Consider the following 12,985-nt stretch of genomic DNA (forward strand, 5'->3'; position numbering starts at 1 on the left):
TGTCAACAGCCCCAGCGACTCGGCAAAAAGTCCGCCATGTCAACAGCCCCAGCGACTCGGCAAAAAGTCCGCCATGTCAACAGCCCCAGCGACTCGGCAAAAAGTCCGCCATGTCAACAGCCCCAGCGACTCGGCAAAAAGTCCGCCATGTCAACAGCCCCAGCGATTTAGACATGACTCGGGCCAGACTCGTCAGCGACTCCAAAACTCAGTTGAACACTGCTCGACTCGGCCCTCTTGACAAGTCTGCCATGTGAACAGCACTTAACTGGACACAGATTTCTTTGTTTCTGAGTCATTGCTGTTGACATTCTTATCATTGTTTCTGTCCTGTCTTGTCTGTGTTGTTGTTGTTGTTTTTATTTTATTTTTAACTTTAAACGCGAATCCAACGCAAACGCTTCGCGAAGTCTTTTTACCGAAAATTCATTGCCAAAGCTTCGTGCATGCGAGTTTCGCGAATTTGACTCCGCGAAGTCGACTTCATCCAATGAATATCAGACTGTGGTTGTTCTTGACGACCAAAAACATACTTATTGCTTTTGTCGTTAGCATTCTTCGTTCGTAGATCAATTGTCTGTCCATGGTATAAACTTTCTACTATTGACCTACCAAACATTTCCACCCCAACATCACCCCGCCTACATGTTACTTTTAAGAGTCAACATTTTCTTTAGAAAATCTATGACAGTCCCAAGGTATGATTTTTGAAGTAGACGGTTTTCCTTGGCCTGGAAAGTTCTGTCATTTTACTCATTGACAAGTTTTTTTGCTTTGTGTTCAAGTCTTAGAACTCCTGTTATTAAACTTAGTAAAAAGCATTGTGCTTTGCCTGCGGGTTTCTAAATTTCTGTAATTTTACTTATTGAATGTTAGCTTTGTTTTGTGTATCCAGACGGTCGTCAGGTTTTGCTTCTTTGCACTCATGCTCATATTCCCGTCCGTCTAGTTCCAAAAAGCACAAAGATCGCTTCCAAAGTTACACAATACGATTCTGCGTGACAAATAATACTACTGCGCTGGAAAACTGCCTTCGCTTTACGAAAGAAAGTGTTTGAACAGCTTAATGATATGTCGTAAAATACGCAAGGAAAGAGCACTCTCTGTGATGATTGGTTTGGGTTACCTCTACCGAGTTACTTCCCTTGTTTGTGTACGGTTACCAGGCCTATGCGTCATAGGTGACGTCGGTCATCCTACCGTTGTGTGCAGGTTTTGGATTACCCAGACATGATGAGCTTCGTGTCTCGATCACCAGAATCATAAACATGAAGGGGGTGATTATACGACGTGTACGTCAGACGAGTTTATCAAATAAACAATGCTGTTAATGACCATATAGGGGAAGGGCTCCTAATATGGGTCGGCTCCTAATATGGACCACCTCCCGTTCTGACAAACTAACGGCGCTAGAGCGCCCAAGTTTCTACTGCAAACAAAAAATAATAGCAAAATCTCAAAGTATACATGACTGTGCGAGTCCCCTAATAAATCGAAGAAAATAAAAGAAAAGAAAATCGAAGAAAATAAAAGCTAAAGGCTATTTTCATTAATTCATTAAGAAGCTTGCTGGAAATAACCTATTACTAGCTCTCGAGATTTAAAAAAAAATATAACAAAAAGTCTTCCTTTCGTGGAAGTTGATAATTTCACTTATTTTCACTCTGTTTTTGATAAGCTTCTTTAGTTTCCTGGTGTGCTTTAAATAATGCTCTAATCAACCCGAAACAGATCAATCTAAAGCATATTTTGATTAGTCTGACTTGTATACTGAGTTTTATCATGTTATTTTGAAGTACAGTGGGCTTTTTATAATGATTTGTGATGGCCTCTTCACTGGTCCATATTAGCGCCCAGGCTCCTAATATGGACAAGTTGTGATTTTTTTCTGTATTTAATTTTTGCTGAATATCTGTCCAAGTTATTTTACTCTAATTTGGCCAACCTAAGAGAGAAGGACTACCAAACACAAAATAAAACTTTTTCGCAAGAAAACAAGCTAGTTATCAGCATGAAACAAAAAGTGGTCCATATTAGGAGCCCTTCCCCTACAACATTGTTTATCCTTCCTTAGACTTTGCTCTCTTTTTAATATTCTTCTGTACTTATTCTTTTCATTCTCTCTCTTTCTCTCTCTCTGTCTGTGTCAACTCTTTTTTTTTATGTTATTGCTGAGGAAGACATTAGGCGAAACCGGTCCTTATTATTCCGAAGATTACATTTTCATTGTTATCTGGTCTTCTTCTTCTTGGCGTTCGCCTAGGTTACACTTGGAGTCCAGCTCTGGTTATGACGCCGGTGGTCTTATGTAGAGCCTCCACAGGTCCATGCAGCTTCTCATGGAGGGTCGCCGGCCTGGTCCAGATCTCTCTCTCCTCAGGGGCTGGAGATTCTCTGGTTATTGTCAAAACGAAAAAGACTAATTCAAACCCCTCCAACTTTCCTTACAGTAAGGCGGCTTTTGATTCTGCGTTGTTTTGTTTCTCCTTGAACGGTTGAAATAAAGAAAGTAAATACAGTTTTGTTTGTCAAATATCTGGGAGAAACATTAAGGGATAGAGAATAACCACGCTGATTTTCTGTAGCCAGGTTAGCGCAAATTCACCCCAGTGTCAACCAAGGGGAGGGGTCAAAAGTTGAATGCTTCACCGCTTGAACCTTATCCAATCAATCAATCAATCAATCAATGAGTCTTATATCGCGCATATTCCGTGGGTACAGTTCTAGGCGCTCTGCAGTGATGCCGTGTGAGATGAAATTTTATACGGCCAGTAGATTGCAGCCATTTCGGCGCATATTTACCTTTCACGGCCTATTATTCCAAGTCACACGGGTATAGGTAGACAATTATTAACTGTGCCTAAGCAATTTTGCCAGGAAAGACCCTTTTGTCAATCGTGGGATCTTTAACGTGCACACCCAATGTAGTGTACACGGGGGGAGGTTCGGACACCGAAGAGAGTCTGCACACAAAGTTGACTCTGTGAAATAAATTTCCGCCGAACCTGGGATCGAACTCACGCTGACAGCGGCCAACTGAATACAAATCCAGCGCGCTACCAACTGAGCTATATCCCCGCTCCAGAGGCTGCATGGCCTGGCTTTCAATCCTTTAGCGTAATTGACGGATTGTCTATGGCTCCCTGGGGTGCAATTACAGCGCCGAGTTCCTCGTGAAAAACTTATAACAACTGATGGAACCGAGGAGAGTGTTTCCCTAGTGTGGAGCGACACGTTTCGCCTGCTGCCTTCCGCTGTTGACATTAAAGATACGTTTTCTTACTGTGGAAACGAATGTTTAGAACAGCCTATTTGAGGGCCAGCGGTGGACGTTTTTTAATTACTTAAAACAAAAATAAAGCAATTTGTATGCAGTTGTTCAGGACGATTTGTCCCGTCTTGTGTTAAAGGCACAGTAAGCCTCCCGTAAACCATCACAGATACTGTCAGGCTTTTTTACACACAGTACAAACACCCTTTCGTTTAGACACTCACCGCTTGAGAACATCCTATGTGCCCTCCGTAAAGAGCGAGCAATTTTCAAAGAATTTATTTGTGCGTGGTTTATCTTACCCCTGAGCCATCGTGAACCCGTGTGATCCAGTTTCCTTTTTTTCACAATTTAGTCGTCAGTTTGTGATTTCAATGCGACTCGCTGTAAGCTTATCTGCAATAGGCGGGGATATAGCTCAGTTGGTAGCGCGCTGGATTTGTATTCAGTTGGCCGCTGTCAGCGCGAGTTCGATCCCAGGTTCGGCGGAAATTTATTTCACAGAGTCAACTTTGTGTGCAGACTCTCTTCGGTGTCCGAACCACCCCCCGTGTATACTACATTGGGTGTGCACGTTAAAGATCCCACGATTGACAAAAGGGTCTTTCCTGGCAAAATTGCTTAGGCACAGTTAATAATTGTCGACCATACCCGTGTGACTTGGAATAAGGCCGTGAAAGGTAAATATGCGCCGACATGGCTGCAATCTACTGGCCGTATAAAATTTCATCTCACACGGCATCACTGCAGAGCGCCTAGAACTGTACCCACGGAATATGCGCGATATAAGCCTCATTGATTGATTGAATAGCACGTTATTGTGTACCTCTGAATCTAAAACGCAACAAACGGCTGCGAACTAGAGCGGTGGCGTTTGTCGGTTCAGAGGACCTGGCGCTAGGTAGAACCGTCGTCTGCTACGAGAAAGACGTTTTGCGTGACACGTTTCCGGGCTTTTCTTTTTCAAATTTTCAAAACTTCGAAATGTACTGATCTTGTCTTGGTGAAAAAATAATTCTTTTATGATTTAAGAATGTTTGTGTAACAAGCTGTCAATTTATTATTTAGATTTTCAAAGTTAGGTTTAGCACCAAAACGAGGCGCCTGACTGTCCGTTCGCATAGTAAACGAAAATAAACTATTTGAAAATGTCTCACTCTCGACAGAAAGCAGCCAGGATGTTCCCGTTCGGTGAGCGTTCAAATGGAAGTATGCTTGCACTGTATGTAGAGGCTCGGGGGGCTCAGTGAAGGCTTACTGTGCCTTTAAGTAACATCCAACCCCGGAGGAGCCTCAGTGACGCACAACACCGGCCTCTCTGGTCAGTCAGGTGTACTGGGGGCACGTTCACACTTGTCAAGTTCTGTTTGACTGCATTTCTTGGTCAGGTTCTGTCCTGTGAGCGTGACACTTTTGATAAGCACGGGAGTTCAAGCGAATAAGTATATTAAATTGACTGCGACTTGGAGCATGGAGCTCTTTTCGGGTATATATTTTACCTTTTGTTTCCACTTGATCTGTGAAAATTACGTGTACAGGGCTCAAACCGCAATAACGGGAAACAAGCCATTTTACCAGAAGACAGTACTAATTGGATTGGATAAGATTTACAGTCCAGTGAGGTTACCCTCATGGAAATTCGGGCTGCTTTCTCCCCGGGGAAAGCGAGCTGCCATACATACGGCGCTACCCATATTTTTTTTTTTTCCTGCATGCGTGTAATCTTCCTGAACAACTTTTCTTTTAAAGCACTGTATAAAAATTGCTTTGATTTGTTGTTTAATACATCAGCCACACTATACATTTTTTGGCTTGAATTCATATCGAGAGCAACATGTACGTTTCGTCTGCTGAGTTCCGTTTTGAACCTAAAAGATACGTTTGTGTTCAAATTTATTCAGAATGTTCTTCTTTGTAGCACACGCTCAAACACACTGCTTCCGTCCGACTTGAATACATACAAGATAATGTCGTTTGTGCCTCGCAGTGTAAACATTTTTACTTACAACAAAATGATACATGTACACGTCTTTTAAAATGTCACAACAGAGCTCTACCCGAATATTGCGCATTCTTTAAAAGTAACTGTATTACTGTTAGTATTGAGCAAAATATTTTGAATCAAAATATGACCCACTATGCATTTCTTCCATTGTAAAACATATTTATGTAAACTCTCTGACTGCAATTCATCTGACCTGTATGGTAAACTTTTGGTTTTACCTTCACCGTACTTCCTGGGTCATGGACGACCCAGAGCCTCACAAAAGTGTCGGTATCTCTAAAACTATAGGGGGTTTTGGATTGAGACTTCGTGTAATCCCCAAAAACCATAGAACCTTCCTATTCACCAATTTGCAAAGGATTATCTTTGTAAACAAACAAATAAACAATGACGTCATTTTAACTACACAGTCCAGATGTTGTGGGTCGTGGACGACCCGTATGGAATTAAAGACGGTATTTTACGGTGTTTATCCCTATTCGGATGACGTGGGTCGTGTACGACCCATACCTTTTACGTTGAATCCTTCTTGAATCTATGCCTCTAAGGTTTAATATGTTGTACAGCTTTGGGAAACCATGGTGCAATTTTGTGCACGTGCGCTTTCGTTGGACTTACCATAACGTGATTTTCTGTACTTTCTTTTTCTTTATTTGGTGTTTAACGTCGTTTTCAACCACGAAGGTTATATCGGATTTTCTGTACGCCACTAAAGATCTGTCTTATGTTTGATAGTAGGATAAGAGTCCACTTGGACACATGTCAACTTGTTTGCCGAAATTATTTGTCAAATTGACGCAGGTGACCGTTGTGAAAGGGATTAATTAAGCTCAAAATCCCCCCAATACACAAGAAAGCAGATATAAGCCTACTTTAGATTAGTGGTATGGTTCAAAGTAGAAGGCGGCTATTTAATTATTCTGGGTTAAACCCTGGGTGTCTATGGGGTGAGTTACGTAAACTGTACAGGTTCCGTCCATACTGATCCGTCATTTAATAGCACTTTGATCCATTTCAAAACGGTGCGTTGGTATAAATGAAAGACGTCATGCGAGACCGACCACCAGCATGAACGTGACGGCTTTTAGATTACATCAGCGTTACACGAATTTCCTTTAAATAACACCAACACTAACAGGATCATCCTGAACTCAGGGCAAAATGAGTTACTTCCCTTTGGGTCTCATTTATCCCTGACAGGATGCCTTGGTTTTCTTTCTGTGGGTAAGAAATCGATTTGTTACATATTTATAGCTTTTCGTAATGTGTTATTGATATAAGCAGATTCGCGATCGTCGATAATGATTTTTCATGGTGTTGTGTAATTTTTAAATTACAAAGGAATTGATTGGAACATTGGATAAAAAAAGAAGTGAGTCACGGGTGACGCAACATCTACACGAACACGTACAGGTCTTTGCTACACGTTCGACCATCTAGAACACTTTACTTGAGCAGTGCCTGGAGTCTGTGTGTCTGCAATCTCGGTAAAACAAATACAGTGAGCACGATATCTCGTGTTTATGTGTTTTTAATGCTGCGTCGTCCAAAACAAATAACGGTTTTGGGTGAGACGAAAAAAAGAACAGGGCCGGAGTGCTTTGTAAATTATGAGCAATTCTTCCAAATCCATTTAAGAAATACAACACTACCAGACTGTTTCCGCATATTGAGCCAGAATTTTTTTTTATGGCAAATCGATGTTGCAGTTCCGGAGCAAATGATCAAAATTTCTTTGCGAATTTGCGTTCAAACGTGTTTTTCCCATAATATAACAATGCACAGCTCGAAAATATGGCCAAGAACAAATCTACGGTACTTCGAAGAAAGACGAATAACAACATTTTTGTCCATTACAACTTACAATTTACCGTGTGCGCTGTAAATCTCCCTACCTTCAAAGCAGACGAAAAGCAGACATCTTCATTTTCTTCCAAGGGAGAAATCGTTGGTCATAAAGTCTGGCAGGACCCAAACATACTTCTGCACGCTTTCTTTTCTTGTCATATTCAGTTGCTTCGCAAAAATAAAATGTCATTGGTTTTCTCAACTTGTCAAATCAGTCAAAACGACCACAGAACACAGAACTGGGAAATGACACTGATTGAAATACGAAAGATCTTCGATGACGAAAGTATAAATGACGTCATGTGGTCACACCTATCTCGAGAACTAAGCGTCGCTCAGAACCAGCGCCCTTCCATTATTTACTAGTATTCAAATTTAAGGAATATTATTTTGCACACGCCAGTTCCAGAGACAAACAAGCAGCCCGTGGAATATAAGATCTTGTGTACGGCCAGGAATTTCAGACACTTCTGAGTAAGTATTGTGATCTGTGGACGTGTAAGTTTTGGGAAGATGTTCTGCAATAGCTTGTTTGTACCGTGAGTTTTTCTTTAAATACTGCATTTGTAAAAAATAAAGAAAACGGGAAGAAGATCAAGAACAACAACAACAAGAATATGATTCACCGTAGGGCATGACAGTCTTTGATAATGAATATGTACTAATTCATTGCTAATGAAAAGAAATGAATCAGACGCAAGGAAGGCAATTCTTGCAGCTGTGGGCGGTGTATTGTTATTATTTTTTGTTTTTGTTTTGCTCCATTAAAGATGTCTTCTTTTCTCGAAAAATGAAAGGTAAAGAAATATTACCTTATGCGCTCATTACTGCTATCTTTGAAAGGAGCGCCTTCTTTGTTCAATCTCCCGGAAAAAAATCTTCAAGGGCACAGTTCAGTTCAATATGGTTTTCTGTCGTGAAAAAGTACTATATTGAAACTTCGTATTTTGATCAAACAAAAAACGTCACCGAGTAGTCTGCATTCGTGCATGAGTGTAAGAAGTCATTTCGTGATAATGAAGGTAACAAGGGACTTCTTCTTCTTCTTCTTCGTTCATGGGCTTAGACTCCCACGTTCACTTATGTATTAAGCACGAGTGGATTTTTACGTGTACGACCGTTTTTACTCCGCCATACAGGCAGCATACGCCGATTTTGGGGGAGGCATGCTGGGTATTTTCGTGTTTCTGTAATCCACCGAACTCTGACATGGATTACAGGTTCTTTTCCGTGCGCACTTGATCTTGTGCTTGCGTGTACACACGAAGGGGGTTAAGTCACTAGCAGGTCTGCACATAAGTTGACCTGGGAGATCGGACAAATCTCCACTCTTAACCCACCAGGCGGCAGCGACCGGGATTCGAACTCACGACCTCTCGATTAGGAGGACGACGTCTTAACACCACGCCACTGCGCCCGTCTAACAAGGGACTTCAATCTCTGTACTTTAGTCCATTCCGTTCTCCATGTGTGCCTGCATATTGAGGTTCCGATCGAAGTCTAGGAATTAGACATATTGTTGGACGCATTCATCATTCTTCTTATTCATCTTCTTCACCTTCTTCATCTTATTCCTTGATTCTTTGAGTCTGTGTATACATACGACTGCATAGCTTGCTACTGTACTACACTGTATAGGGAAAAGTCATTAGGTTGGATTCATTCTCCATTTTTTTTCCTTTACTTTTTTGTAATTTTATTTTTGTTTTTTGTTTTTGTTTTTTACATTGTCATCAACTGAACTCCTGTGGGAGGGGAAATCACAGTTTTAACCCTATTACTGCGCATCGGATTTGCTGTATCCATTTATGTGCGCATTAGCACAGTGATTTTGTCTGCCTGCAATAGATCTTTGTCAACGGTCCGCCCTCCCCCCCCCCCCCCCGCCATCGACCCACACCTCCCCCCCCCCCCCACCACCCCCCTCCCCCCCACCGCCCTACCCCATCGATCTCTCTCTTTTTCTCTCACTCTCTCTCTCTCTCTCTCTCTCTCTCTCTCTCTCTCTCTCTCTCTCTCTCTCTCTCTCTCTCTCTCTTCTCTTCATAATTTGTCTTAAAAAGGTATTCATTTTGTTCGTATTTAACATGCCAGTTGCCACTCTCTTCTTTATTTTTTTATTTTTTTTGGGGGGGGGGGGGGGGTGGAGTATAATATACACATACCCTTTTTCGGATGAACAAAGAGCCATTTAGATGTGTGATGATTAATGCAATGTATTGCTTGTTTCATTAATTTTCTTTTAAATGCAATGTATGGCTAAGAGCATTGTGTTGTTTTAAATCTACTCAAAACCGCTAGATTCTCACACATGAACTCGCAATTTCCCTCTATGCAATGCATTTTGTGTACATGCATGTATGTATAACACGTTCTTACTTCAGTTATCGGTTAAAATGTAGCAGTGTTTTGTTTGTCTTTAGTTATTCCCTCTCTATTAGGGCGAGGGTTGGATGTCAAAAAGCAGATCACTGCTTAATATATTACCCTCGTTAAATAAAGAATTGTCATTGTAATTCTCTCTCTCTCTCTCTCTCTCTCTCTCTCTCTCTCTCTCTCTCTCTCTCTCTCTCTCTCTCTCTCTCTCTCTCTCTCTCTCTCTCTCTCTCTCTCTCTCTCTCTATCTCCCCCTCCCTCTTTCGTCTTCCTCCTTTTTTTGCGGATCCTTGCTTTTCCCCCATAGTCCATAGAACTTTTGCTGTGCCGTAATTTAGACGCTTAGAAAAGCTTAAGAGCTAATTACTGCAATAAACATGAACAGTAGAAACGGCCAGCGGTTTTTGGTTTTTTCCCTGCGCCGTCGGACACAATTTCGTCTGGCAAGATTGCAAGAAATTGAACCGAGAATCGACGGGCGCGGTAGCCTAGTGGACAAGACGCCTGTCTCCCATGCAGAAGGTCGAGTGAACAAACCTCTGCTGCGCCTGGTGGATTAAGGATGGAGATGTTTCAAACCTCTGCTGCGCCTGGTGGATTAAGGGTGGAGATGTTTCAAATCTCCCGGGTCAACCTAATATGCAGACCTGCTAGTGTCCTATCCCCCTTGGTATGTACGCGCAATCAAAAGACCAAGTACCCACGGAAACGATCTTGTAATCCATGTAAGAGTTCGGTGGGTTATAGAAACACGAAAATGCCAAACATACATTATGTCAAACCTGAAGCCGATCTGTTTACCTCTTGGGGCGATTCGATACATGTCATTGTCGGCCGGGTCAGGTCCCTTTAAATTGTCTTTCTTCCTCTGTAACTGGATGTTCGGAGGATGAGACTCCTCTTCCTCCCTCCTTCTCTTTCTCTCTCCCTTGATTTCTCACCTTTGCGTTCGTCATCATATTCCCCATTCATCTCTATCTCTTCGAAGATAAAAAGGGACAGAAGTCCATCCCAAAGAATGCGTGATGAATATGCTCTGAGACTCAGCAGCAGGGTTTGTGAGCAGAAACAGAAATTGGATTCTGCTTGACAGATTTAATTTTGGACAAATAAACAGCCAGCTAAAAGTATCGATCTCTATAAACTGAAATGGGCGGCAGGGTCTGTTAGTAAAAACAGAAATTGGATTCTGCTTGACAGATTTAATTTTGGACAAATAAACAGCCAGCTAAAAGTATCGATCTCTATAAACTGAAATGGGCGGCAGGGTCTGTTAGTAAAAACATAAATTGGATTCTGTTTGACAAATTCAATTTTTGACAAATACACAGCTCTAAGTATCTCTGCACCCTTAACTGGGATAGAACTGAGGATTTTCTCAGAGACAACTAAAATCTCAAACCTAACGAGAAATCAAAAGAGTCTCGGAACTGAAAGCCACCAGTTTTAGTTTAACAAAATACTTTTTATGTTTTAGGGATTAACTGGGAGATTTATACGTTTTGGGGGTGTGGGGATGGACGAGAGAAGACTTTGCCAAGGCTATATACTTTCTGGAAATTGTAAGGCGAGTGTTAAAGTAAATCTCAGAAAACTAACATAATTAAAGCGTTCAGGAAAATAATATTTCATTTTCCCCGAAGATAACAAAAAATAAGTTTCCCACAAAATCGAGGTATTTCTGCTTCAGGATATAAAAATAGTAATTCTCTCTTGCAAAATACAAGAAAATTGCAATATTTTTTATCAGGGCGATAGCGATTTAAATACTATCGATTGAATGTGGGGTTATTTTCTGACGTATTATATTTTTTACGGGAAAATCAGAACATTGTAATAATTTAAACAGAAAAATAAAACAAAGCAGAAACAGCGTTTTTAAAAGAGAGTGCGCCTTTATAAATAAGGGGACACGCGCGCACACACACACACACACACACACACACACACACACACACACACACACACACACACACACACACACACAAAGAGAGAGAGAGACAGATTGACAGACAGATAGACAATTAAACAGAGAGATAGACACAGACAGTAGCAATTCCGCAGAGAAACTTACAGAAGACGTGGGTGGGCAGAAACCTTTTTGTACTTGAGCTTGAAAAATTTCTGTTTGCACTTTGAAAGAGCGTAGTCCGGAAATAATAGCTGCTTTGGCCCAATGACTTTTACCTGGAATATGTTGTAACGTAAAAGGAATTGTTCCCGATATGGCATGCATGTTCCTACTCGTTATAACGCTAACGTGAATTCAAAGAAAAATCGAAATGAAATCTAAGTTGGGAGATTTCCATTTTGTTGGTGCTGAGTGTATCTAAAAAAATGTTCACTGGCATGACCTTATTTTCTAAAGCTGCGGTTCTGAAATGCAAGAGCGCACGTGAAATTGAATGTCCCCTTTTTGTGGAGGATAATGTGTGCACACTTTCGATTATTTGCTTAATTTCTTTTAGTTCAGTTCAGTTCGGTCCAGTTTTATGAAATCCAGTCCGTTTTTTCTCTCGTATTTCTGTCTCCCTTTGTTTGTTTGTCGCCTACTTTCTTTCTGTCATTATTTTGCAATGTGGCCAATAAGCTGCGAGTTTGAAGGAACTAGAATTTACCAGAACATGTTTTGAAATTTAAGGGCCACTGGTCACGGTTTGTACAAGGCCAAGACAGTGTTTATCTGTGTACGTTATCTAGATAATTGAGCAGTTGGACAACGGACAACGGAAAGTCAACAAATAGGATCATCGTTCAGCTAAGTCTCAAAGCATTGTTCATTTCACAGTTTCCAAAGTACTTTCTCAAAAATACTGACTGAAAAAGTACATCTTGCCATTCCTACGTGTGTGTTTTTTTGTGTGCCAAAGACGTGTTGCATTTCATAGCTAGTTTCATGCATGCTTTTTAATTTCGGTTCTGAGATGTCGAACTGTGTGACAAGTCGTTCACATGCACGCGCGCACACACACACACACACACACACACACACACACACACACACACACACACACACACCACACACACACACATACGTATATGGACACACACACACACACACACACACACACACAACACACACAACACACACACACAACACATACACACACAACACACACACACACACACACACACACACACACACACACACACACACCAGCATCAATCAAGCTCAATGATTAGCGTTCACACGATGCGGAATAAGGTCTGATGAGACAATTGCGAATCCTATTACTAGTCTTTCGTGATACTTCGAAAACTGATTCATCTCATCAGGTAATCGAGACGCAAGTATAACCCTTTATTACATTTGTGTGTCCTCCTTTCTTCAACACAAACAACACGGTCAGGGCGAGGCACAAAATAATTGATTCGATATACGTAGCTTGTCGCGTGTGGAATCACTCGACGCGAGCGTACGTGGACAGGAAAGCTGCAATCGCAGTTTGTCGGGAAAACATATGCGACAATGCAAACAGTGTCTA

Source organism: Littorina saxatilis, linkage group LG12 (assembly GCF_037325665.1).
Source record: "Littorina saxatilis isolate snail1 linkage group LG12, US_GU_Lsax_2.0, whole genome shotgun sequence".
NCBI classification, from domain to species: Eukaryota; Metazoa; Mollusca; class Gastropoda; order Littorinimorpha; family Littorinidae; genus Littorina; species Littorina saxatilis.